Source organism: Panicum virgatum, chromosome 8N (genome assembly GCF_016808335.1).
Source record: "Panicum virgatum strain AP13 chromosome 8N, P.virgatum_v5, whole genome shotgun sequence".
In the NCBI taxonomy this organism is placed as follows: domain Eukaryota; kingdom Viridiplantae; phylum Streptophyta; class Magnoliopsida; order Poales; family Poaceae; genus Panicum; species Panicum virgatum.
In genome coordinates this window covers 31,638,982-31,658,775 of record NC_053152.1, presented here as the reverse complement: position 1 = coordinate 31,658,775, position 19,794 = coordinate 31,638,982, and the positions used below count along the sequence as shown (strand labels likewise).

The 19,794-nt window shown below is 56.3% G+C and overlaps 59 non-coding genes across 59 annotated transcripts; all 59 read right to left on the bottom strand.

Annotated features, from left to right (window-relative positions):
• Positions 1-84: 84 nt before the first annotated feature.
• Positions 85-203, bottom strand: LOC120686951. Its single transcript, XR_005680459.1, has one exon. It is a non-coding gene; the product is annotated as a 5S ribosomal RNA (ribosomal RNA).
• A 210-nt stretch (positions 204-413) lies between these two features.
• LOC120686966 lies at positions 414-534 on the bottom strand. The gene has a single exon (XR_005680473.1). It is a non-coding gene; the product is annotated as a 5S ribosomal RNA (ribosomal RNA).
• Positions 535-740: 206 nt separating this feature from the next.
• LOC120686950 lies at positions 741-859 on the bottom strand. The gene has a single exon (XR_005680458.1). It is a non-coding gene; the product is annotated as a 5S ribosomal RNA (ribosomal RNA).
• A 204-nt stretch (positions 860-1,063) lies between these two features.
• Positions 1,064-1,182, bottom strand: LOC120686949. The gene has a single exon (XR_005680457.1). It is a non-coding gene; the product is annotated as a 5S ribosomal RNA (ribosomal RNA).
• A 459-nt stretch (positions 1,183-1,641) lies between these two features.
• On the bottom strand, positions 1,642-1,760 carry LOC120686948. The gene has a single exon (XR_005680456.1). It is a non-coding gene; the product is annotated as a 5S ribosomal RNA (ribosomal RNA).
• Positions 1,761-1,966: 206 nt separating this feature from the next.
• LOC120687150 lies at positions 1,967-2,085 on the bottom strand. The gene has a single exon (XR_005680644.1). It is a non-coding gene; the product is annotated as a 5S ribosomal RNA (ribosomal RNA).
• A 205-nt stretch (positions 2,086-2,290) lies between these two features.
• LOC120686961 lies at positions 2,291-2,410 on the bottom strand. Its single transcript, XR_005680468.1, has one exon. It is a non-coding gene; the product is annotated as a 5S ribosomal RNA (ribosomal RNA).
• A 211-nt stretch (positions 2,411-2,621) lies between these two features.
• Positions 2,622-2,741, bottom strand: LOC120686959. Its single transcript, XR_005680466.1, has one exon. It is a non-coding gene; the product is annotated as a 5S ribosomal RNA (ribosomal RNA).
• Positions 2,742-3,214: 473 nt separating this feature from the next.
• Positions 3,215-3,333, bottom strand: LOC120687149. Its single transcript, XR_005680643.1, has one exon. It is a non-coding gene; the product is annotated as a 5S ribosomal RNA (ribosomal RNA).
• A 207-nt stretch (positions 3,334-3,540) lies between these two features.
• On the bottom strand, positions 3,541-3,660 carry LOC120686964. Its single transcript, XR_005680471.1, has one exon. It is a non-coding gene; the product is annotated as a 5S ribosomal RNA (ribosomal RNA).
• Positions 3,661-3,866: 206 nt separating this feature from the next.
• On the bottom strand, positions 3,867-3,985 carry LOC120687148. The gene has a single exon (XR_005680642.1). It is a non-coding gene; the product is annotated as a 5S ribosomal RNA (ribosomal RNA).
• Positions 3,986-4,192: 207 nt separating this feature from the next.
• Positions 4,193-4,311, bottom strand: LOC120687147. Its single transcript, XR_005680641.1, has one exon. It is a non-coding gene; the product is annotated as a 5S ribosomal RNA (ribosomal RNA).
• Positions 4,312-4,518: 207 nt separating this feature from the next.
• On the bottom strand, positions 4,519-4,637 carry LOC120687146. The gene has a single exon (XR_005680640.1). It is a non-coding gene; the product is annotated as a 5S ribosomal RNA (ribosomal RNA).
• A 206-nt stretch (positions 4,638-4,843) lies between these two features.
• LOC120687144 lies at positions 4,844-4,962 on the bottom strand. Its single transcript, XR_005680638.1, has one exon. It is a non-coding gene; the product is annotated as a 5S ribosomal RNA (ribosomal RNA).
• A 206-nt stretch (positions 4,963-5,168) lies between these two features.
• On the bottom strand, positions 5,169-5,287 carry LOC120687143. The gene has a single exon (XR_005680637.1). It is a non-coding gene; the product is annotated as a 5S ribosomal RNA (ribosomal RNA).
• A 206-nt stretch (positions 5,288-5,493) lies between these two features.
• Positions 5,494-5,612, bottom strand: LOC120687142. Its single transcript, XR_005680636.1, has one exon. It is a non-coding gene; the product is annotated as a 5S ribosomal RNA (ribosomal RNA).
• Positions 5,613-5,819: 207 nt separating this feature from the next.
• Positions 5,820-5,938, bottom strand: LOC120687141. Its single transcript, XR_005680635.1, has one exon. It is a non-coding gene; the product is annotated as a 5S ribosomal RNA (ribosomal RNA).
• A 206-nt stretch (positions 5,939-6,144) lies between these two features.
• Positions 6,145-6,263, bottom strand: LOC120687140. Its single transcript, XR_005680634.1, has one exon. It is a non-coding gene; the product is annotated as a 5S ribosomal RNA (ribosomal RNA).
• A 206-nt stretch (positions 6,264-6,469) lies between these two features.
• Positions 6,470-6,588, bottom strand: LOC120687139. Its single transcript, XR_005680633.1, has one exon. It is a non-coding gene; the product is annotated as a 5S ribosomal RNA (ribosomal RNA).
• A 207-nt stretch (positions 6,589-6,795) lies between these two features.
• LOC120687137 lies at positions 6,796-6,914 on the bottom strand. The gene has a single exon (XR_005680632.1). It is a non-coding gene; the product is annotated as a 5S ribosomal RNA (ribosomal RNA).
• Positions 6,915-7,120: 206 nt separating this feature from the next.
• On the bottom strand, positions 7,121-7,239 carry LOC120687136. The gene has a single exon (XR_005680631.1). It is a non-coding gene; the product is annotated as a 5S ribosomal RNA (ribosomal RNA).
• Positions 7,240-7,445: 206 nt separating this feature from the next.
• Positions 7,446-7,564, bottom strand: LOC120687135. Its single transcript, XR_005680630.1, has one exon. It is a non-coding gene; the product is annotated as a 5S ribosomal RNA (ribosomal RNA).
• Positions 7,565-7,770: 206 nt separating this feature from the next.
• Positions 7,771-7,889, bottom strand: LOC120687134. Its single transcript, XR_005680629.1, has one exon. It is a non-coding gene; the product is annotated as a 5S ribosomal RNA (ribosomal RNA).
• Positions 7,890-8,095: 206 nt separating this feature from the next.
• Positions 8,096-8,214, bottom strand: LOC120687132. The gene has a single exon (XR_005680627.1). It is a non-coding gene; the product is annotated as a 5S ribosomal RNA (ribosomal RNA).
• A 206-nt stretch (positions 8,215-8,420) lies between these two features.
• Positions 8,421-8,539, bottom strand: LOC120687131. The gene has a single exon (XR_005680626.1). It is a non-coding gene; the product is annotated as a 5S ribosomal RNA (ribosomal RNA).
• A 206-nt stretch (positions 8,540-8,745) lies between these two features.
• Positions 8,746-8,864, bottom strand: LOC120687130. The gene has a single exon (XR_005680625.1). It is a non-coding gene; the product is annotated as a 5S ribosomal RNA (ribosomal RNA).
• A 206-nt stretch (positions 8,865-9,070) lies between these two features.
• LOC120687129 lies at positions 9,071-9,189 on the bottom strand. The gene has a single exon (XR_005680624.1). It is a non-coding gene; the product is annotated as a 5S ribosomal RNA (ribosomal RNA).
• A 206-nt stretch (positions 9,190-9,395) lies between these two features.
• LOC120687128 lies at positions 9,396-9,514 on the bottom strand. The gene has a single exon (XR_005680623.1). It is a non-coding gene; the product is annotated as a 5S ribosomal RNA (ribosomal RNA).
• A 206-nt stretch (positions 9,515-9,720) lies between these two features.
• Positions 9,721-9,839, bottom strand: LOC120687127. Its single transcript, XR_005680622.1, has one exon. It is a non-coding gene; the product is annotated as a 5S ribosomal RNA (ribosomal RNA).
• Positions 9,840-10,046: 207 nt separating this feature from the next.
• LOC120687126 lies at positions 10,047-10,165 on the bottom strand. Its single transcript, XR_005680621.1, has one exon. It is a non-coding gene; the product is annotated as a 5S ribosomal RNA (ribosomal RNA).
• A 206-nt stretch (positions 10,166-10,371) lies between these two features.
• LOC120687125 lies at positions 10,372-10,490 on the bottom strand. The gene has a single exon (XR_005680620.1). It is a non-coding gene; the product is annotated as a 5S ribosomal RNA (ribosomal RNA).
• A 229-nt stretch (positions 10,491-10,719) lies between these two features.
• Positions 10,720-10,838, bottom strand: LOC120687124. The gene has a single exon (XR_005680619.1). It is a non-coding gene; the product is annotated as a 5S ribosomal RNA (ribosomal RNA).
• A 206-nt stretch (positions 10,839-11,044) lies between these two features.
• LOC120687123 lies at positions 11,045-11,163 on the bottom strand. The gene has a single exon (XR_005680618.1). It is a non-coding gene; the product is annotated as a 5S ribosomal RNA (ribosomal RNA).
• Positions 11,164-11,369: 206 nt separating this feature from the next.
• LOC120687121 lies at positions 11,370-11,488 on the bottom strand. The gene has a single exon (XR_005680616.1). It is a non-coding gene; the product is annotated as a 5S ribosomal RNA (ribosomal RNA).
• Positions 11,489-11,695: 207 nt separating this feature from the next.
• On the bottom strand, positions 11,696-11,814 carry LOC120687120. The gene has a single exon (XR_005680615.1). It is a non-coding gene; the product is annotated as a 5S ribosomal RNA (ribosomal RNA).
• A 206-nt stretch (positions 11,815-12,020) lies between these two features.
• Positions 12,021-12,139, bottom strand: LOC120686955. Its single transcript, XR_005680462.1, has one exon. It is a non-coding gene; the product is annotated as a 5S ribosomal RNA (ribosomal RNA).
• A 207-nt stretch (positions 12,140-12,346) lies between these two features.
• LOC120687119 lies at positions 12,347-12,465 on the bottom strand. Its single transcript, XR_005680614.1, has one exon. It is a non-coding gene; the product is annotated as a 5S ribosomal RNA (ribosomal RNA).
• Positions 12,466-12,671: 206 nt separating this feature from the next.
• On the bottom strand, positions 12,672-12,790 carry LOC120687118. The gene has a single exon (XR_005680613.1). It is a non-coding gene; the product is annotated as a 5S ribosomal RNA (ribosomal RNA).
• A 206-nt stretch (positions 12,791-12,996) lies between these two features.
• Positions 12,997-13,115, bottom strand: LOC120686960. Its single transcript, XR_005680467.1, has one exon. It is a non-coding gene; the product is annotated as a 5S ribosomal RNA (ribosomal RNA).
• A 206-nt stretch (positions 13,116-13,321) lies between these two features.
• LOC120687117 lies at positions 13,322-13,440 on the bottom strand. The gene has a single exon (XR_005680612.1). It is a non-coding gene; the product is annotated as a 5S ribosomal RNA (ribosomal RNA).
• Positions 13,441-13,647: 207 nt separating this feature from the next.
• LOC120687116 lies at positions 13,648-13,766 on the bottom strand. Its single transcript, XR_005680611.1, has one exon. It is a non-coding gene; the product is annotated as a 5S ribosomal RNA (ribosomal RNA).
• Positions 13,767-13,973: 207 nt separating this feature from the next.
• Positions 13,974-14,092, bottom strand: LOC120687107. Its single transcript, XR_005680603.1, has one exon. It is a non-coding gene; the product is annotated as a 5S ribosomal RNA (ribosomal RNA).
• Positions 14,093-14,299: 207 nt separating this feature from the next.
• Positions 14,300-14,418, bottom strand: LOC120687095. Its single transcript, XR_005680593.1, has one exon. It is a non-coding gene; the product is annotated as a 5S ribosomal RNA (ribosomal RNA).
• Positions 14,419-14,568: 150 nt separating this feature from the next.
• Positions 14,569-14,687, bottom strand: LOC120687083. Its single transcript, XR_005680583.1, has one exon. It is a non-coding gene; the product is annotated as a 5S ribosomal RNA (ribosomal RNA).
• A 206-nt stretch (positions 14,688-14,893) lies between these two features.
• On the bottom strand, positions 14,894-15,012 carry LOC120687072. Its single transcript, XR_005680572.1, has one exon. It is a non-coding gene; the product is annotated as a 5S ribosomal RNA (ribosomal RNA).
• Positions 15,013-15,241: 229 nt separating this feature from the next.
• On the bottom strand, positions 15,242-15,360 carry LOC120687059. The gene has a single exon (XR_005680560.1). It is a non-coding gene; the product is annotated as a 5S ribosomal RNA (ribosomal RNA).
• A 206-nt stretch (positions 15,361-15,566) lies between these two features.
• On the bottom strand, positions 15,567-15,685 carry LOC120687047. Its single transcript, XR_005680549.1, has one exon. It is a non-coding gene; the product is annotated as a 5S ribosomal RNA (ribosomal RNA).
• A 207-nt stretch (positions 15,686-15,892) lies between these two features.
• LOC120687035 lies at positions 15,893-16,011 on the bottom strand. The gene has a single exon (XR_005680538.1). It is a non-coding gene; the product is annotated as a 5S ribosomal RNA (ribosomal RNA).
• Positions 16,012-16,218: 207 nt separating this feature from the next.
• LOC120686956 lies at positions 16,219-16,337 on the bottom strand. The gene has a single exon (XR_005680463.1). It is a non-coding gene; the product is annotated as a 5S ribosomal RNA (ribosomal RNA).
• Positions 16,338-16,543: 206 nt separating this feature from the next.
• Positions 16,544-16,662, bottom strand: LOC120686952. Its single transcript, XR_005680460.1, has one exon. It is a non-coding gene; the product is annotated as a 5S ribosomal RNA (ribosomal RNA).
• A 207-nt stretch (positions 16,663-16,869) lies between these two features.
• On the bottom strand, positions 16,870-16,988 carry LOC120687023. The gene has a single exon (XR_005680527.1). It is a non-coding gene; the product is annotated as a 5S ribosomal RNA (ribosomal RNA).
• Positions 16,989-17,194: 206 nt separating this feature from the next.
• On the bottom strand, positions 17,195-17,313 carry LOC120687012. Its single transcript, XR_005680516.1, has one exon. It is a non-coding gene; the product is annotated as a 5S ribosomal RNA (ribosomal RNA).
• A 206-nt stretch (positions 17,314-17,519) lies between these two features.
• LOC120687000 lies at positions 17,520-17,638 on the bottom strand. Its single transcript, XR_005680505.1, has one exon. It is a non-coding gene; the product is annotated as a 5S ribosomal RNA (ribosomal RNA).
• Positions 17,639-17,845: 207 nt separating this feature from the next.
• LOC120686988 lies at positions 17,846-17,964 on the bottom strand. The gene has a single exon (XR_005680494.1). It is a non-coding gene; the product is annotated as a 5S ribosomal RNA (ribosomal RNA).
• Positions 17,965-18,171: 207 nt separating this feature from the next.
• Positions 18,172-18,290, bottom strand: LOC120686977. The gene has a single exon (XR_005680483.1). It is a non-coding gene; the product is annotated as a 5S ribosomal RNA (ribosomal RNA).
• Positions 18,291-18,497: 207 nt separating this feature from the next.
• LOC120686963 lies at positions 18,498-18,616 on the bottom strand. The gene has a single exon (XR_005680470.1). It is a non-coding gene; the product is annotated as a 5S ribosomal RNA (ribosomal RNA).
• A 206-nt stretch (positions 18,617-18,822) lies between these two features.
• On the bottom strand, positions 18,823-18,941 carry LOC120686965. Its single transcript, XR_005680472.1, has one exon. It is a non-coding gene; the product is annotated as a 5S ribosomal RNA (ribosomal RNA).
• Positions 18,942-19,148: 207 nt separating this feature from the next.
• Positions 19,149-19,267, bottom strand: LOC120686954. Its single transcript, XR_005680461.1, has one exon. It is a non-coding gene; the product is annotated as a 5S ribosomal RNA (ribosomal RNA).
• A 207-nt stretch (positions 19,268-19,474) lies between these two features.
• On the bottom strand, positions 19,475-19,593 carry LOC120687145. Its single transcript, XR_005680639.1, has one exon. It is a non-coding gene; the product is annotated as a 5S ribosomal RNA (ribosomal RNA).
• Positions 19,594-19,794: the final 201 nt, after the last annotated feature.

The window sequence follows — 19,794 nt, the reverse complement described above, 5'->3', positions numbered from 1 at the left end:
AATGTTTCGAATACTAGAATGGCTAGATGCGCGGAGAATATTCACGACGGTCTGCGAATCGAAACGGCCGAAATCGAAAAAAAAGGAATGCAACACGAGGACTTCCCAGGAGGTCACCCATCCTAGTACTACTCTCGCCCAAGCACGCTTAACTTCGGAGTTCTGATGGGATCCGGTGCTTTAGTGCTGGTATGATCGCATCCGACATACTAGCGCCCATCCTTCCTCTTATCCCTGTACCTCGACGTGCCGAAGCCACACGTGGGCCCCGCGCCCCGGCCCCTCGCAAATGTTTTGCCGCCTCGCCTCGTGCCGCGCGACCCCGTTGGTTTCGAATACTAGAATGGCTAGATGCGCGGAGAATATTCAAGACGGTCTGCGAATCGAAACGGCCGCCGAAATCGAAAAAAAAAGGAATGCAACACGAGGACTTCCCAGAGGAGGTCACCCATCCTAGTACTACTCTCGCCCAAGCACGCTTAACTTCGGAGTTCTGATGGGATCCGGTGCTTTAGTGCTGGTATGATCGCATCCGACATACTAGCGCCCATCCTTCCTCTTATCCTGTACCTCGACGTGCCGAAGCCACACGTGGGCCCCGCGCCCCGGCCCCTCGCAAATGTTTTGCCGCCTCGCCTCGTGCCGCGCGACCCCGTTGGTTTCGAATACTAGAATGGCTAGATGCGCGGAGAATATTCACGACGGTCTGCGAATCGAAACGGCCGAAATCGAAAAAAAAAGGAATGCAACACGAGGACTTCCCAGGAGGTCACCCATCCTAGTACTACTCTCGCCCAAGCACGCTTAACTTCGGAGTTCTGATGGGATCCGGTGCTTTAGTGCTGGTATGATCGCATCCGACATACTAGCGCCCATCCTTCCTCTTATCCCTGTACCTCGACGTGCCGAAGCACACGTGGGCCCCGCGCCCCGGCCCCTCGCAAATGTTTTGCCGCCTCGCCTCGTGCCGCGCGACCCCGTTGGTTTCGAATACTAGAATGGCTAGATGCGCGGAGAATATTCACGACGGTCTGCGAATCGAAACGGCCGAAATCGAAAAAAAGGAATGCAACACGAGGACTTCCCAGGAGGTCACCCATCCTAGTACTACTCTCGCCCAAGCACGCTTAACTTCGGAGTTCTGATGGGATCCGGTGCTTTAGTGCTGGTATGATCGCATCCGACATACTAGCGCCCATCCTTCCTCTTATCCCTGTACCTCGACGTGCGAAGAACACGTGGGCCCCGCGCCCCGGCCCCTCGCAAATGTTTTGCCGCCTCGCCTCGTGCCGCGCGACCCCGTTGGTTTCGAATACTAGAATGGCTAGATGCGCGGAGAATATTCACGACGGTCTGCGAATCGAAACGCGCCGACACGAATCGGAAAAAAAAGGATGATGGGATCCGGTGCTTTAGTGCTGGTATGATCGCATCCGACATACTAGCGCCCATCCTTCCTCTTATCCCTGTACCTCGACGTGCCGAAGCAACACGTGGGCCCCGCGCCCCGGCCCCTCGCAAATGTTTTGCCGCCTCGCCTCGTGCCGCGCGACCCCGTTGGTTTCGAATACTAGAATGGCTAGATGCGCGGAGAATATTCACGACGGTCTGCGAATCGAAACGGCCGAAATCGAAAAAAAAGGAATGCAACACGAGGACTTCCCAGGAGGTCACCCATCCTAGTACTACTCTCGCCCAAGCACGCTTAACTTCGGAGTTCTGATGGGATCCGGTGCTTTAGTGCTGGTATGATCGCATCCGACATACTAGCGCCCATCCTTCCTCTTATCCCTGTACCTCGACGTGCCGAAGCCACACGTGGGCCCCGCGCCCCGGCCCCTCGCAAATGTTTTGCCGCCTCGCCTCGTGCCGCGCGACCCCGTTGGTTTCGAATACTAGAATGGCTAGATGCGCGGAGAATATTCACGACGGTCTGCGAATCGAAACGGCCGAAATCGAAAAAAAAGGAATGCAACACGAGGACTTCCCAGGAGGTCACCCATCCTAGTACTACTCTCGCCCAAGCACGCTTAACTTCGGAGTTCTGATGGGATCCGGTGCTTTAGTGCTGGTATGATCGCATCCGGACATACTAGCGCCCCTCCTTCCTCTTATCCCTGTACCTCGACGTGCCGAAGCAACACGTGGGCCCGCGCCCCGGCCCTCGCAAATGTTTTGCCGCCTCGCCTCGTGCCGCGCGACCCAGTTGGTTTCGAATACTAGAATGGCTAGATGCGCGGAGAATATTCACGACGGTCTGCGAATCGAAACGGCCGAAATCGAAAAAAAAGGAATGCAACACGAGGACTTCCCAGGAGGTCACCCATCCTAGTACTACTCTCGCCCAAGCACGCTTAACTTCGGAGTTCTGATGGGATCCGGTGCTTTTAGTGCTGGTATGATCGCATCCGACATACTAGCGCCCACCTTTCCTCTTATCGCCTGTACCTCGACGTGCCGAAGCAACACGTGGGCCCCGCGCCCCGGCCCCTCAGCAAATGTTTTGCCGCCTCGGCCTCGTGCCGCGCGACCCCGTTGGTTTCGAATACTAGAATGGCTAGATGCGCGGAGAATATTCACGACGGTCTGCGAATCGAAAGACGGCCGAAATCGAAAAAAAGGGAATGCAAACACGAGGACTTCCCAGGAGGTCACCCATCCTAGTACTACTCTCGCCCAAGCACGCTTAACTTCGGAGTTCTGATGGGATCCGGTGCTTTAGTGCTGGTATGATCGCATCCGACATACTAGCGCCCATCCTTCCTCTTATCCCTGTACCTCGACGTGCGAAGCCACACGTGGGCCCGCGCCCGGCCCCTCGCAAATGTTTTGCCGCCTCGCCTCGTGCGCGGACCCCGTTGGTTTCGAATACTAGAATGGCTAGATGCGCGGAGAATATTCACGACGGTCGAATCGAAACGGCGCAACACGAGGCCCAGGAGGTCACCCATCAGTACTAAAAAAAGAGATGGGATCCGGTGCTTTAGTGCTGGTATGATCGCATTCCGACATACTAGCGCCCATCCTTCCTCTTATCCCTGTACCTCGACGTGCCGAAGCAACACGTGGGCCCCGCGCCCCGGCCCCTCGCAAATGTTTTGCCGCCTCGCCTCGTGCCGCGCGACCCCGTTGGGTTTCGAATACTAGAATGGCTAGATGCGCGGAGAATATTCACGACGGTCTGCGAATCGAAACGGCCGAAATCGAAAAAAAAGGAATGCAACACGAGGACTTCCCAGGAGGTCACCCATCCTAGTACTACTCTCGCCCAAGCACGCTTAACTTCGGAGTTCTGATGGGATCCGGTGCTTTAGTGCTGGTATGATCGCATCCGACATACTAGCGCCCATCCTTCCTCTTATCCCTGTACCTCGACGTGCCGAAGCAACACGTGGGCCCCGCGCCCCGGCCCCTCGCAAATGTTTTGCCGCCTCGCCTCGTGCCGCGCGACCCCGTTGGTTTCGAATACTAGAATGGCTAGATGCGCGGAGAATATTCACGACGGTCTGCGAATCGAAACGGCCGAAATCGAAAAAAAAAGGAATGCAACACGAGGACTTCCCAGGAGGTCAACCCATCCTAGTACTACTCTCGCCCAAGCACGCTTAACTTCGGAGTTCTGATGGGATCCGGTGCTTTAGTGCTGGTATGATCGCATCCGACATACTAGCGCCCATCCTTCCTCTTATCCCTGTACCTCGACGTGCCGAAGCCACACGTGGGCCCCGCGCCCCGGCCCCTCGCAAATGTTTTGCCGCCTCGCCTCGTGCCGCGCGACCCCGTTGGTTTCGAATACTAGAATGGCTAGATGCGCGGAGAATATTCACGACGGTCTGCGAATCGAAACGGCCGAAATCGAAAAAAAAGGAATGCAACACGAGGACTTCCCAGGAGGTCACCCATCCTAGTACTACTCTCGCCCAAGCACGCTTAACTTCGGAGTTCTGATGGGATCCGGTGCTTTAGTGCTGGTATGATCGCATCCGACATACTAGCGCCCATCCTTCCTCTTATCCCTGTACCTCGACGTGCCGAAGCAACACGTGGGCCCCGCGCCCCGGCCCCTCGCAAATGTTTTGCCGCCTCGCCTCGTGCCGCGCGACCCCGTTGGTTTCGAATACTAGAATGGCTAGATGCGCGGAGAATATTCACGACGGTCTGCGAATCGAAACGGCCGAAATCGAAAAAAAAAGGAATGCAACACGAGGACTTCCCAGGAGGTCACCCATCCTAGTACTACTCTCGCCCAAGCACGCTTAACTTCGGAGTTCTGATGGGATCCGGTGCTTTAGTGCTGGTATGATCGCATCCGACATACTAGCGCCCATCCTTCCTCTTATCCCTGTACCTCGACGTGCCGAAGCAACACGTGGGCCCCGCGCCCCGGCCCCTCGCAAATGTTTTGCCGCCTCGCCTCGTGCCGCGCGACCCCGTTGGTTTCGAATACTAGAATGGCTAGATGCGCGGAGAATATTCACGACGGTCTGCGAATCGAAACGGCCGAAATCGAAAAAAAAAGGAATGCAACACGAGGACTTCCCAGGAGGTCACCCATCCTAGTACTACTCTCGCCCAAGCACGCTTAACTTCGGAGTTCTGATGGGATCCGGTGCTTTAGTGCTGGTATGATCGCATCCGACATACTAGCGCCCATCCTTCCTCTTATCCCTGTACCTCGACGTGCCGAAGCAACACGTGGGCCCCGCGCCCCGGCCCCTCGCAAATGTTTTGCCGCCTCGCCTCGTGCCGCGCGACCCCGTTGGTTTCGAATACTAGAATGGCTAGATGCGCGGAGAATATTCACGACGGTCTGCGAATCGAAACGGCCGAAATCGAAAAAAAAGGAATGCAACACGAGGACTTCCCAGGAGGTCACCCATCCTAGTACTACTCTCGCCCAAGCACGCTTAACTTCGGAGTTCTGATGGGATCCGGTGCTTTAGTGCTGGTATGATCGCATCCGACATACTAGCGCCCATCCTTCCTCTTATCCCTGTACCTCGACGTGCCGAAGCAACACGTGGGCCCCGCGCCCCGGCCCCTCGCAAATGTTTTGCCGCCTCGCCTCGTGCCGCGCGACCCCGTTGGTTTCGAATACTAGAATGGCTAGATGCGCGGAGAATATTCACGACGGTCTGCGAATCGAAACGGCCGAAATCGAAAAAAAAGGAATGCAACACGAGGACTTCCCAGGAGGTCACCCATCCTAGTACTACTCTCGCCCAAGCACGCTTAACTTCGGAGTTCTGATGGGATCCGGTGCTTTAGTGCTGGTATGATCGCATCCGACATACTAGCGCCCATCCTTCCTCTTATCCCTGTACCTCGACGTGCCGAAGCAACACGTGGGCCCCGCGCCCCGGCCCCTCGCAAATGTTTTGCCGCCTCGCCTCGTGCCGCGCGACCCCGTTGGTTTCGAATACTAGAATGGCTAGATGCGCGGAGAATATTCACGACGGTCTGCGAATCGAAACGGCCGAAATCGAAAAAAAAGGAATGCAACACGAGGACTTCCCAGGAGGTCACCCATCCTAGTACTACTCTCGCCCAAGCACGCTTAACTTCGGAGTTCTGATGGGATCCGGTGCTTTAGTGCTGGTATGATCGCATCCGACATACTAGCGCCCATCCTTCCTCTTATCCCTGTACCTCGACGTGCCGAAGCAACACGTGGGCCCCGCGCCCCGGCCCCTCGCAAATGTTTTGCCGCCTCGCCTCGTGCCGCGCGACCCCGTTGGTTTCGAATACTAGAATGGCTAGATGCGCGGAGAATATTCACGACGGTCTGCGAATCGAAACGGCCGAAATCGAAAAAAAAAGGAATGCAACACGAGGACTTCCCAGGAGGTCACCCATCCTAGTACTACTCTCGCCCAAGCACGCTTAACTTCGGAGTTCTGATGGGATCCGGTGCTTTAGTGCTGGTATGATCGCATCCGACATACTAGCGCCCATCCTTCCTCTTATCCCTGTACCTCGACGTGCCGAAGCAACACGTGGGCCCCGCGCCCCGGCCCCTCGCAAATGTTTTGCCGCCTCGCCTCGTGCCGCGCGACCCCGTTGGTTTCGAATACTAGAATGGCTAGATGCGCGGAGAATATTCACGACGGTCTGCGAATCGAAACGGCCGAAATCGAAAAAAAAGGAATGCAACACGAGGACTTCCCAGGAGGTCACCCATCCTAGTACTACTCTCGCCCAAGCACGCTTAACTTCGGAGTTCTGATGGGATCCGGTGCTTTAGTGCTGGTATGATCGCATCCGACATACTAGCGCCCATCCTTCCTCTTATCCCTGTACCTCGACGTGCCGAAGCAACACGTGGGCCCCGCGCCCCGGCCCCTCGCAAATGTTTTGCCGCCTCGCCTCGTGCCGCGCGACCCCGTTGGTTTCGAATACTAGAATGGCTAGATGCGCGGAGAATATTCACGACGGTCTGCGAATCGAAACGGCCGAAATCGAAAAAAAAGGAATGCAACACGAGGACTTCCCAGGAGGTCACCCATCCTAGTACTACTCTCGCCCAAGCACGCTTAACTTCGGAGTTCTGATGGGATCCGGTGCTTTAGTGCTGGTATGATCGCATCCGACATACTAGCGCCCATCCTTCCTCTTATCCCTGTACCTCGACGTGCCGAAGCAACACGTGGGCCCCGCGCCCCGGCCCCTCGCAAATGTTTTGCCGCCTCGCCTCGTGCCGCGCGACCCCGTTGGTTTCGAATACTAGAATGGCTAGATGCGCGGAGAATATTCACGACGGTCTGCGAATCGAAACGGCCGAAATCGAAAAAAAAAGGAATGCAACACGAGGACTTCCCAGGAGGTCACCCATCCTAGTACTACTCTCGCCCAAGCACGCTTAACTTCGGAGTTCTGATGGGATCCGGTGCTTTAGTGCTGGTATGATCGCATCCGACATACTAGCGCCCATCCTTCCTCTTATCCCTGTACCTCGACGTGCCGAAGCAACACGTGGGCCCCGCGCCCCGGCCCCTCGCAAATGTTTTGCCGCCTCGCCTCGTGCCGCGCGACCCCGTTGGTTTCGAATACTAGAATGGCTAGATGCGCGGAGAATATTCACGACGGTCTGCGAATCGAAACGGCCGAAATCGAAAAAAAAGGAATGCAACACGAGGACTTCCCAGGAGGTCACCCATCCTAGTACTACTCTCGCCCAAGCACGCTTAACTTCGGAGTTCTGATGGGATCCGGTGCTTTAGTGCTGGTATGATCGCATCCGACATACTAGCGCCCATCCTTCCTCTTATCCCTGTACCTCGACGTGCCGAAGCAACACGTGGGCCCCGCGCCCCGGCCCCTCGCAAATGTTTTGCCGCCTCGCCTCGTGCCGCGCGACCCCGTTGGTTTCGAATACTAGAATGGCTAGATGCGCGGAGAATATTCACGACGGTCTGCGAATCGAAACGGCCGAAATCGAAAAAAAAGGAATGCAACACGAGGACTTCCCAGGAGGTCACCCATCCTAGTACTACTCTCGCCCAAGCACGCTTAACTTCGGAGTTCTGATGGGATCCGGTGCTTTAGTGCTGGTATGATCGCATCCGACATACTAGCGCCCATCCTTCCTCTTATCCCTGTACCTCGACGTGCCGAAGCAACACGTGGGCCCCGCGCCCCGGCCCCTCGCAAATGTTTTGCCGCCTCGCCTCGTGCCGCGCGACCCCGTTGGTTTCGAATACTAGAATGGCTAGATGCGCGGAGAATATTCACGACGGTCTGCGAATCGAAACGGCCGAAATCGAAAAAAAAGGAATGCAACACGAGGACTTCCCAGGAGGTCACCCATCCTAGTACTACTCTCGCCCAAGCACGCTTAACTTCGGAGTTCTGATGGGATCCGGTGCTTTAGTGCTGGTATGATCGCATCCGACATACTAGCGCCCATCCTTCCTCTTATCCCTGTACCTCGACGTGCCGAAGCAACACGTGGGCCCCGCGCCCCGGCCCCTCGCAAATGTTTTGCCGCCTCGCCTCGTGCCGCGCGACCCCGTTGGTTTCGAATACTAGAATGGCTAGATGCGCGGAGAATATTCACGACGGTCTGCGAATCGAAACGGCCGAAATCGAAAAAAAAGGAATGCAACACGAGGACTTCCCAGGAGGTCACCCATCCTAGTACTACTCTCGCCCAAGCACGCTTAACTTCGGAGTTCTGATGGGATCCGGTGCTTTAGTGCTGGTATGATCGCATCCGACATACTAGCGCCCATCCTTCCTCTTATCCCTGTACCTCGACGTGCCGAAGCAACACGTGGGCCCCGCGCCCCGGCCCCTCGCAAATGTTTTGCCGCCTCGCCTCGTGCCGCGCGACCCCGTTGGTTTCGAATACTAGAATGGCTAGATGCGCGGAGAATATTCACGACGGTCTGCGAATCGAAACGGCCGAAATCGAAAAAAAAGGAATGCAACACGAGGACTTCCCAGGAGGTCACCCATCCTAGTACTACTCTCGCCCAAGCACGCTTAACTTCGGAGTTCTGATGGGATCCGGTGCTTTAGTGCTGGTATGATCGCATCCGACATACTAGCGCCCATCCTTCCTCTTATCCCTGTACCTCGACGTGCCGAAGCAACACGTGGGCCCCGCGCCCCGGCCCCTCGCAAATGTTTTGCCGCCTCGCCTCGTGCCGCGCGACCCCGTTGGTTTCGAATACTAGAATGGCTAGATGCGCGGAGAATATTCACGACGGTCTGCGAATCGAAACGGCCGAAATCGAAAAAAAAGGAATGCAACACGAGGACTTCCCAGGAGGTCACCCATCCTAGTACTACTCTCGCCCAAGCACGCTTAACTTCGGAGTTCTGATGGGATCCGGTGCTTTAGTGCTGGTATGATCGCATCCGACATACTAGCGCCCATCCTTCCTCTTATCCCTGTACCTCGACGTGCCGAAGCAACACGTGGGCCCCGCGCCCCGGCCCCTCGCAAATGTTTTGCCGCCTCGCCTCGTGCCGCGCGACCCCGTTGGTTTCGAATACTAGAATGGCTAGATGCGCGGAGAATATTCACGACGGTCTGCGAATCGAAACGGCCGAAATCGAAAAAAAAGGAATGCAACACGAGGACTTCCCAGGAGGTCACCCATCCTAGTACTACTCTCGCCCAAGCACGCTTAACTTCGGAGTTCTGATGGGATCCGGTGCTTTAGTGCTGGTATGATCGCATCCGACATACTAGCGCCCATCCTTCCTCTTATCCCTGTACCTCGACGTGCCGAAGCAACACGTGGGCCCCGCGCCCCGGCCCCTCGCAAATGTTTTGCCGCCTCGCCTCGTGCCGCGCGACCCCGTTGGTTTCGAATACTAGAATGGCTAGATGCGCGGAGAATATTCACGACGGTCTGCGAATCGAAACGGCCGAAATCGAAAAAAAAGGAATGCAACACGAGGACTTCCCAGGAGGTCACCCATCCTAGTACTACTCTCGCCCAAGCACGCTTAACTTCGGAGTTCTGATGGGATCCGGTGCTTTAGTGCTGGTATGATCGCATCCGACATACTAGCGCCCATCCTTCCTCTTATCCCTGTACCTCGACGTGCCGAAGCAACACGTGGGCCCCGCGCCCCGGCCCCTCGCAAATGTTTTGCCGCCTCGCCTCGTGCCGCGCGACCCCGTTGGTTTCGAATACTAGAATGGCTAGATGCGCGGAGAATATTCACGACGGTCTGCGAATCGAAACGGCCGAAATCGAAAAAAAAGGAATGCAACACGAGGACTTCCCAGGAGGTCACCCATCCTAGTACTACTCTCGCCCAAGCACGCTTAACTTCGGAGTTCTGATGGGATCCGGTGCTTTAGTGCTGGTATGATCGCATCCGACATACTAGCGCCCATCCTTCCTCTTATCCCTGTACCTCGACGTGCCGAAGCAACACGTGGGCCCCGCGCCCCGGCCCCTCGCAAATGTTTTGCCGCCTCGCCTCGTGCCGCGCGACCCCGTTGGTTTCGAATACTAGAATGGCTAGATGCGCGGAGAATATTCACGACGGTCTGCGAATCGAAACGGCCGAAATCGAAAAAAAAAGGAATGCAACACGAGGACTTCCCAGGAGGTCACCCATCCTAGTACTACTCTCGCCCAAGCACGCTTAACTTCGGAGTTCTGATGGGATCCGGTGCTTTAGTGCTGGTATGATCGCATCCGACATACTAGCGCCCATCCTTCCTCTTATCCCTGTACCTCGACGTGCCGAAGCAACACGTGGGCCCCGCGCCCCGGCCCCTCGCAAATGTTTTGCCGCCTCGCCTCGTGCCGCGCGACCCCGTTGGTTTCGAATACTAGAATGGCTAGATGCGCGGAGAATATTCACGACGGTCTGCGAATCGAAACGGCCGAAATCGAAAAAAAAGGAATGCAACACGAGGACTTCCCAGGAGGTCACCCATCCTAGTACTACTCTCGCCCAAGCACGCTTAACTTCGGAGTTCTGATGGGATCCGGTGCTTTAGTGCTGGTATGATCGCATCCGACATACTAGCGCCCATCCTTCCTCTTATCCCTGTACCTCGACGTGCCGAAGCAACACGTGGGCCCCGCGCCCCGGCCCCTCGCAAATGTTTTGCCGCCTCGCCTCGTGCCGCGCGACCCCGTTGGTTTCGAATACTAGAATGGCTAGATGCGCGGAGAATATTCACGACGGTCTGCGAATCGTATTCACGACGGTCTGCGAATCGAAACGGCCGAAATCGAAAAAAAAGGAATGCAACACGAGGACTTCCCAGGAGGTCACCCATCCTAGTACTACTCTCGCCCAAGCACGCTTAACTTCGGAGTTCTGATGGGATCCGGTGCTTTAGTGCTGGTATGATCGCATCCGACATACTAGCGCCCATCCTTCCTCTTATCCCTGTACCTCGACGTGCCGAAGCAACACGTGGGCCCCGCGCCCCGGCCCCTCGCAAATGTTTTGCCGCCTCGCCTCGTGCCGCGCGACCCCGTTGGTTTCGAATACTAGAATGGCTAGATGCGCGGAGAATATTCACGACGGTCTGCGAATCGAAACGGCCGAAATCGAAAAAAAAGGAATGCAACACGAGGACTTCCCAGGAGGTCACCCATCCTAGTACTACTCTCGCCCAAGCACGCTTAACTTCGGAGTTCTGATGGGATCCGGTGCTTTAGTGCTGGTATGATCGCATCCGACATACTAGCGCCCATCCTTCCTCTTATCCCTGTACCTCGACGTGCCGAAGCAACACGTGGGCCCCGCGCCCCGGCCCCTCGCAAATGTTTTGCCGCCTCGCCTCGTGCCGCGCGACCCCGTTGGTTTCGAATACTAGAATGTCTAGATGCGCGGAGAATATTCACGACGGTCTGCGAATCGAAACGGCCGAAATCGAAAAAAAAGGAATGCAACACGAGGACTTCCCAGGAGGTCACCCATCCTAGTACTACTCTCGCCCAAGCACGCTTAACTTCGGAGTTCTGATGGGATCCGGTGCTTTAGTGCTGGTATGATCGCATCCGACATACTAGCGCCCATCCTTCCTCTTATCCCTGTACCTCGACGTGCCGAAGCAACACGTGGGCCCCGCGCCCCCGGCCCCTCGCAAATGTTTTGCCGCCTCGCCTCGTGCCGCGCGACCCCGTTGGTTTCGAATACTAGAATGGCTAGATGCGCGGAGAATATTCACGACGGTCTGCGAATCGAAACGGCCGAAATCGAAAAAAAAGGAATGCAACACGAGGACTTCCCAGGAGGTCACCCATCCTAGTACTACTCTCGCCCAAGCACGCTTAACTTCGGAGTTCTGATGGGATCCGGTGCTTTAGTGCTGGTATGATCGCATCCGACATACTAGCGCCCATCCTTCCTCTTATCCCTGTACCTCGACGTGCCGAAGCAACACGTGGGCCCCGCGCCCCCGCCCCTCGCAAATGTTTTGCCGCCTCGCCTCGTGCCGCGCGACCCCGTTGGTTTCGAATACTAGAATGGCTAGATGCGCGGAGAATATTCACGACGGTCTGCGAATCGAAACGGCCGAAATCGAAAAAAAAGGAATGCAACACGAGGGCTTCCCAGGAGGTCACCCATCCTAGTACTACTCTCGCCCAAGCACGCTTAACTTCGGAGTTCTGATGGGATCCGGTGCTTTAGTGCTGGTATGATCGCATCCGACATACTAGCGCCCATCCTTCCTCTTATCCCTGTACCTCGACGTGCCGAAGCAACACGTGGGCCCCGCGCCCCCGGCCCCTCGCAAATGTTTTGCCGCCTCGCCTCGTGCCGCGCGACCCCGTTGGTTTCGAATACTAGAATGGCTAGATGCGCGGAGAATATTCACGACGGTCTGCGAATCGAAACGGCCGAAATCGAAAAAAAAGGAATGCAACACGAGGACTTCCCAGGAGGTCACCCATCCTAGTACTACTCTCGCCCAAGCACGCTTAACTTCGGAGTTCTGATGGGATCCGGTGCTTTAGTGCTGGTATGATCGCATCCGACATACTAGCGCCCATCCTTCCTCTTATCCCTGTACCTCGACGTGCCGAAGCAACACGTGGGCCCCGCGCCCCGGCCCCTCGCAAATGTTTTGCCGCCTCGCCTCGTGCCGCGCGACCCCGTTGGTTTCGAATACTAGAATGGCTAGATGCGCGGAGAATATTCACGACGGTCTGCGAATCGAAACGGCCGAAATCGAAAAAAAAGGAATGCAACACGAGGACTTCCCAGGAGGTCACCCATCCTAGTACTACTCTCGCCCAAGCACGCTTAACTTCGGAGTTCTGATGGGATCCGGTGCTTTAGTGCTGGTATGATCGCATCCGACATACTAGCGCCCATCCTTCCTCTTATCCCTGTACCTCGACGTGCCGAAGCAACACGTGGGCCCCGCGCCCCGGCCCCTCGCAAATGTTTTGCCGCCTCGCCTCGTGCCGCGCGACCCCGTTGGTTTCGAATACTAGAATGGCTAGATGCGCGGAGAATATTCACGACGGTCTGCGAATCGAAACGGCCGAAATCGAAAAAAAAGGAATGCAACACGAGGACTTCCCAGGAGGTCACCCATCCTAGTACTACTCTCGCTCAAGCACGCTTAACTTCGGAGTTCTGATGGGATCCGGTGCTTTAGTGCTGGTATGATCGCATCCGACATACTAGCGCCCATCCTTCCTCTTATCCCTGTACCTCGACGTGCCGAAGCAACACGTGGGCCCCGCGCCCCGGCCCCTCGCAAATGTTTTGCCGCCTCGCCTCGTGCCGCGCGACCCCGTTGGTTTCGAATACTAGAATGTCTAGATGCGCGGAGAATATTCACGACGGTCTGCGAATCGAAACGGCCGAAATCGAAAAAAAAGGAATGCAACACGAGGACTTCCCAGGAGGTCACCCATCCTAGTACTACTCTCGCCCAAGCACGCTTAACTTCGGAGTTCTGATGGGATCCGGTGCTTTAGTGCTGGTATGATCGCATCCGACATACTAGCGCCCATCCTTCCTCTTATCCCTGTACCTCGACGTGCCGAAGCAACACGTGGGCCCCGCGCCCCCGGCCCCTCGCAAATGTTTTGCCGCCTCGCCTCGTGCCGCGCGACCCCGTTGGTTTCGAATACTAGAATGGCTAGATGCGCGGAGAATATTCACGACGGTCTGCGAATCGAAACGGCCGAAATCGAAAAAAAAGGAATGCAACACGAGGACTTCCCAGGAGGTCACCCATCCTAGTACTACTCTCGCCCAAGCACGCTTAACTTCGGAGTTCTGATGGGATCCGGTGCTTTAGTGCTGGTATGATCGCATCCGACATACTAGCGCCCATCCTTCCTCTTATCCCTGTACCTCGACGTGCCGAAGCAACACGTGGGCCCCGCGCCCCCGGCCCCTCGCAAATGTTTTGCCGCCTCGCCTCGTGCCGCGCGACCCCGTTGGTTTCGAATACTAGAATGGCTAGATGCGCGGAGAATATTCACGACGGTCTGCGAATCGAAACGGCCGAAATCGAAAAAAAAGGAATGCAACACGAGGACTTCCCAGGAGGTCACCCATCCTAGTACTACTCTCGCCCAAGCACGCTTAACTTCGGAGTTCTGATGGGATCCGGTGCTTTAGTGCTGGTATGATCGCATCCGACATACTAGCGCCCATCCTTCCTCTTATCCCTGTACCTCGACGTGCCGAAGCAACACGTGGGCCCCGCGCCCCGGCCCCTCGCAAATGTTTTGCCGCCTCGCCTCGTGCCGCGCGACCCCGTTGGTTTCGAATACTAGAATGGCTAGATGCGCGGAGAATATTCACGACGGTCTGCGAATCGAAACGGCCGAAATCGAAAAAAAAAGGAATGCAACACGAGGACTTCCCAGGAGGTCACCCATCCTAGTACTACTCTCGCCCAAGCACGCTTAACTTCGGAGTTCTGATGGGATCCGGTGCTTTAGTGCTGGTATGATCGCATCCGACATACTAGCGCCCATCCTTCCTCTTATCCCTGTACCTCGACGTGCCGAAGCAACACGTGAGCCCCGCGCCCCCGGCCCCTCGCAAATGTTTTGCCGCCTCGCCTGCACGACGGTCTGCGAATCGAAACGGCCGAAATCGAAAAAAAAAGGAATGCAACACGAGGACTTCCCAGGAGGTCACCCATCCTAGTACTACTCTCGCCCAAGCACGCTTAACTTCGGAGTTCTGATGGGATCCGGTGCTTTAGTGCTGGTATGATCGCATCCGACATACTAGCGCCCATCCTTCCTCTTATCCCTGTACCTCGACGTGCCGAAGCAACACGTGGGCCCCGCGCCCCGGCCCCTCGCAAATGTTTTGCCGCCTCGCCTCGTGCCGCGCGACCCCGTTGGTTTCGAATACTAGAATGGCTAGATGCGCGGAGAATATTCACGACGGTCTGCGAATCGAAACGGCCGAAATCGAAAAAAAAGGAATGCAACACGAGGACTTCCCAGGAGGTCACCCATCCTAGTACTACTCTCGCCCAAGCACGCTTAACTTCGGAGTTCTGATGGGATCCGGTGCTTTAGTGCTGGTATGATCGCATCCGACATACTAGCGCCCATCCTTCCTCTTATCCCTGTACCTCGACGTGCCGAAGCAACACGTGGGCCCCGCGCCCCGGCCCCTCGCAAATGTTTTGCCGCCTCGCCTCGTGCCGCGCGACCCCGTTGGTTTCGAATACTAGAATGGCTAGATGCGCGGAGAATATTCACGACGGTCTGCGAATCGTATTCACGACGGTCTGCGAATCGAAACGGCCGAAATCGAAAAAAAAGGAATGCAACACGAGGACTTCCCAGGAGGTCACCCATCCTAGTACTACTCTCGCCCAAGCACGCTTAACTTCGGAGTTCTGATGGGATCCGGTGCTTTAGTGCTGGTATGATCGCATCCGACATACTAGCGCCCATCCTTCCTCTTATCCCTGTACCTCGACGTGCCGAAGCAACACGTGGGCCCCGCGCCCCGGCCCCTCGCAAATGTTTTGCCGCCTCGCCTCGTGCCGCGCGACCCCGTTGGTTTCGAATACTAGAATGGCAAGATGCGCGGAGAATATTCACGACGGTCTGCGAATCGAAACGGCCGAAATCGAAAAAAAAGGAATGCAACACGAGGACTTCCCAGGAGGTCACCCATCCTAGTACTACTCTCGCCCAAGCACGCTTAACTTCGGAGTTCTGATGGGATCCGGTGCTTTAGTGCTGGTATGATCGCATCCGACATACTAGCGCCCATCCTTCCTCTTATCCCTGTACCTCGACGTGCCGAAGCAACACGTGGGCCCCGCGCCCCGGCCCCTCGCAAATGTTTTGCCGCCTCGCCTCGTGCCGCGCGACCCCGTTGGTTTCGAATACTAGAATGTCTAGATGCGCGGAGAATATTCACGACGGTCTGCGAATCGAAACGGCCGAAATCGAAAAAAAAAGGAATGCAACACGAGGACTTCCCAGGAGGTCACCCATCCTAGTACTACTCTCGCCCAAGCACGCTTAACTTCGGAGTTCTGATGGGATCCGGTGCTTTAGTGCTGGTATGATCGCATCCGACATACTAGCGCCCATCCTTCCTCTTATCCCTGTACCTCGACGTGCCGAAGCAACACGTGGGCCCCGCGCCCCCGGCCCCTCGCAAATGTTTTGCCGCCTCGCCTCGTGCCGCGCGACCCCGTTGGTTTCGAATACTAGAATGGCTAGATGCGCGGAGAATATTCACGACGGTCTGCGAATCGAAACGGCCGAAATCGAAAAAAAAGGAATGCAACACGAGGACTTCCCAGAAGGTCACCCATCCTAGTACTACTCTCGCCCAAGCACGCTTAACTTCGGAGTTCTGATGGGATCCGGTGCTTTAGTGCTGGTATGATCGCATCCGACATACTAGCGCCCATCCTTCCTCTTATCCCTGTACCTCGACGTGCCGAAGCAACACGTGGGCCCCGCGCCCCCGCCCCTCGCAAATGTTTTGCCGCCTCGCCTCGTGCCGCGCGACCCCGTTGGTTTCGAATACTAGAATGGCTAGATGCGCGGAGAATATTCACGACGGTCTGCGAATCGAAACGGCCGAAATCGAAAAAAAAGGAATGCAACACGAGGGCTTCCCAGGAGGTCACCCATCCTAGTACTACTCTCGCCCAAGCACGCTTAACTTCGGAGTTCTGATGGGATCCGGTGCTTTAGTGCTGGTATGATCGCATCCGACATACTAGCGCCCATCCTTCCTCTTATCCCTGTACCTCGACGTGCCGAAGCAACACGTGGGCCCCGCGCCCCGGCCCCTCGCAAATGTTTTGCCGCCTCGCCTCGTGCCGCGCGACCCCGTTGGTTTCGAATACTAGAATGGCTAGATGCGCGGAGAATATTCACGACGGTCTGCGAATCGAAACGGCCGAAATCGAAAAAAAAAGGAATGCAACACGAGGACTTCCCAGGAGGTCACCCATCCTAGTACTACTCTCGCCCAAGCACGCTTAACTTCGGAGTTCTGATGGGATCCGGTGCTTTAGTGCTGGTATGATCGCATCCGACATACTAGCGCCCATCCTTCCTCTTATCCCTGTACCTCGACGTGCCGAAGCAACACGTGGGCCCCGCGCCCCGGCCCCTCGCAAATGTTTTGCCGCCTCGCCTCGTGCCGCGCGACCCCGTTGGTTTCGAATACTAGAATGGCTAGATGCGCGGAGAATATTCACGACGGTCTGCGAATCGAAACGGCCGAAATCGAAAAAAAAGGAATGCAACACGAGGACTTCCCAGGAGGTCACCCATCCTAGTACTACTCTCGCCCAAGCACGCTTAACTTCGGAGTTCTGATGGGATCCGGTGCTTTAGTGCTGGTATGATCGCATCCGACATACTAGCGCCCATCCTTCCTCTTATCCCTGTACCTCGACGTGCCGAAGCAACACGTGGGCCCCGCGCCCCGGCCCCTCGCAAATGTTTTGCCGCCTCGCCTCGTGCCGCGCGACCCCGTTGGTTTCGAATACTAGAATGTCTAGATGCGCGGAGAATATTCACGACGGTCTGCGAATCGAAACGGCCGAAATCGAAAAAAAAGGAATGCAACACGAGGACTTCCCAGGAGGTCACCCATCCTAGTACTACTCTCGCCCAAGCACGCTTAACTTCGGAGTTCTGATGGGATCCGGTGCTTTAGTGCTGGTATGATCGCATCCGACATACTAGCGCCCATCCTTCCTCTTATCCCTGTACCTCGACGTGCCGAAGCAACACGTGGGCCCCGCGCCCCCGGCCCCTCGCAAATGTTTTGCCGCCTCGCCTCGTGCCGCGCGACCCCGTTGGTTTCGAATACTAGAATGGCTAGATGCGCGGAGAATATTCACGACGGTCTGCGAATCGAAACGGCCGAAATCGAAAAAAAAGGAATGCAACACGAGGACTTCCCAGGAGGTCACCCATCCTAGTACTACTCTCGCCCAAGCACGCTTAACTTCGGAGTTCTGATGGGATCCGGTGCTTTAGTGCTGGTATGATCGCATCCGACATACTAGCGCCCATCCTTCCTCTTATCCCTGTACCTCGACGTGCCGAAGCAACACGTGGGCCCCGCGCCCCCGGCCCCTCGCAAATGTTTTGCCGCCTCGCCTCATGCCGCGCGACCCCGTTGGTTTCGAATACTAGAATGGCTAGATGCGCGGAGAATATTCACGACGGTCTGCGAATCGAAACGGCCGAAATCGAAAAAAAAGGAATGCAACACGAGGACTTCCCAGGAGGTCACCCATCCTAGTACTACTCTCGCCCAAGCACGCTTAACTTCGGAGTTCTGATGGGATCCGGTGCTTTAGTGCTGGTATGATCGCATCCGACATACTAGCGCCCATCCTTCCTCTTATCCCTGTACCTCGACGTGCCGAAGCAACACGTGGGCCCCGCGCCCCGGCCCCTCGCAAATGTTTTGCCGCCTCGCCTCGTGCCGCGCGACCCCGTTGGTTTCGAATACTAGAATGGCTAGATGCGCGGAGAATATTCACGACGGTCTGCGAATCGAAACGGCCGAAATCGAAAAAAAAAGGAATGCAACACGAGGACTTCCCAGGAGGTCACCCATCCTAGTACTACTCTCGCCCAAGCACGCTTAACTTCGGAGTTTTGATGGGATCCGGTGCTTTAGTGCTGGTATGATCGCATCCGACATACTAGCGCCCATCCTTCCTCTTATCCCTGTACCTCGACGTGCCGAAGCAACACGTGGGCCCCGCGCCCCGGCCCCTCGCAAATGTTTTGCCGCCTCGCCTCGTGCCGCGCGACCCCGTTGGTTTCGAATACTAGAATGTCTAGATGCGCGGAGAATATTCACGACGGTCTGCGAATCGAAACGGCCGAAATCGAAAAAAAAGGAATGCAACACGAGGACTTCCCAGGAGGTCACCCATCCTAGTACTACTCTCGCCCAAGCACGCTTAACTTCGGAGTTCTGATGGGATCCGGTGCTTTAGTGCTGGTATGATCGCATCCGACATACTAGCGCCCATCCTTCCTCTTATCCCTGTACCTCGACGTGCCGAAGCAACACGTGGGCCCCGCGCCCCCGGCCCCTCGCAAATGTTTTGCCGCCTCGCCTCGTGCCGCGCGACCCCGTTGGTTTCGAATACTAGAATGTCTAGATGCGCGGAGAATATTCACGACGGTCTGCGAATCGAAACGGCCGAAATCGAAAAAAAAGGAATGCAACACGAGGACTTCCCAGGAGGTCACCCATCCTAGTACTACTCTCGCCCAAGCACGCTTAACTTCGGAGTTCTGATGGGATCCGGTGCTTTAGTGCTGGTATGATCGCATCCGACATACTAGCGCCCATCCTTCCTCTTATCCCTGTACCTCGACGTGCCGAAGCAACACGTGGGCCCCGCGCCCCCGGCCCCTCGCAAATGTTTTGCCGCCTCGCCTCGTGCCGCGCGACCCCGTTGGTTTCGAATACTAGAATGGCTAGATGCGCGGAGAATATTCACGACGGTCTGCGAATCGAAACGGCCGAAATCGAAAAAAAAGGAATGCAACACGAGGACTTCCCAGGAGGTCACCCATCCTAGTACTACTCTCGCCCAAGCACGCTTAACTTCGGAGTTCTGATGGGATCCGGTGCTTTAGTGCTGGTATGATCGCATCCGACATACTAGCGCCCATCCTTCCTCTTATCCCTGTACCTCGACGTGCCGAAGCAACACGTGGGCCCCGCGCCCCCGGCCCCTCGCAAATGTTTTGCCGCCTCGCCTCGTGCCGCGCGACCCCGTTGGTTTCGAATACTAGAATGGCTAGATGCGCGGAGAATATTCACGACGGTCTGCGAATCGAAACGGCCGAAATCGAA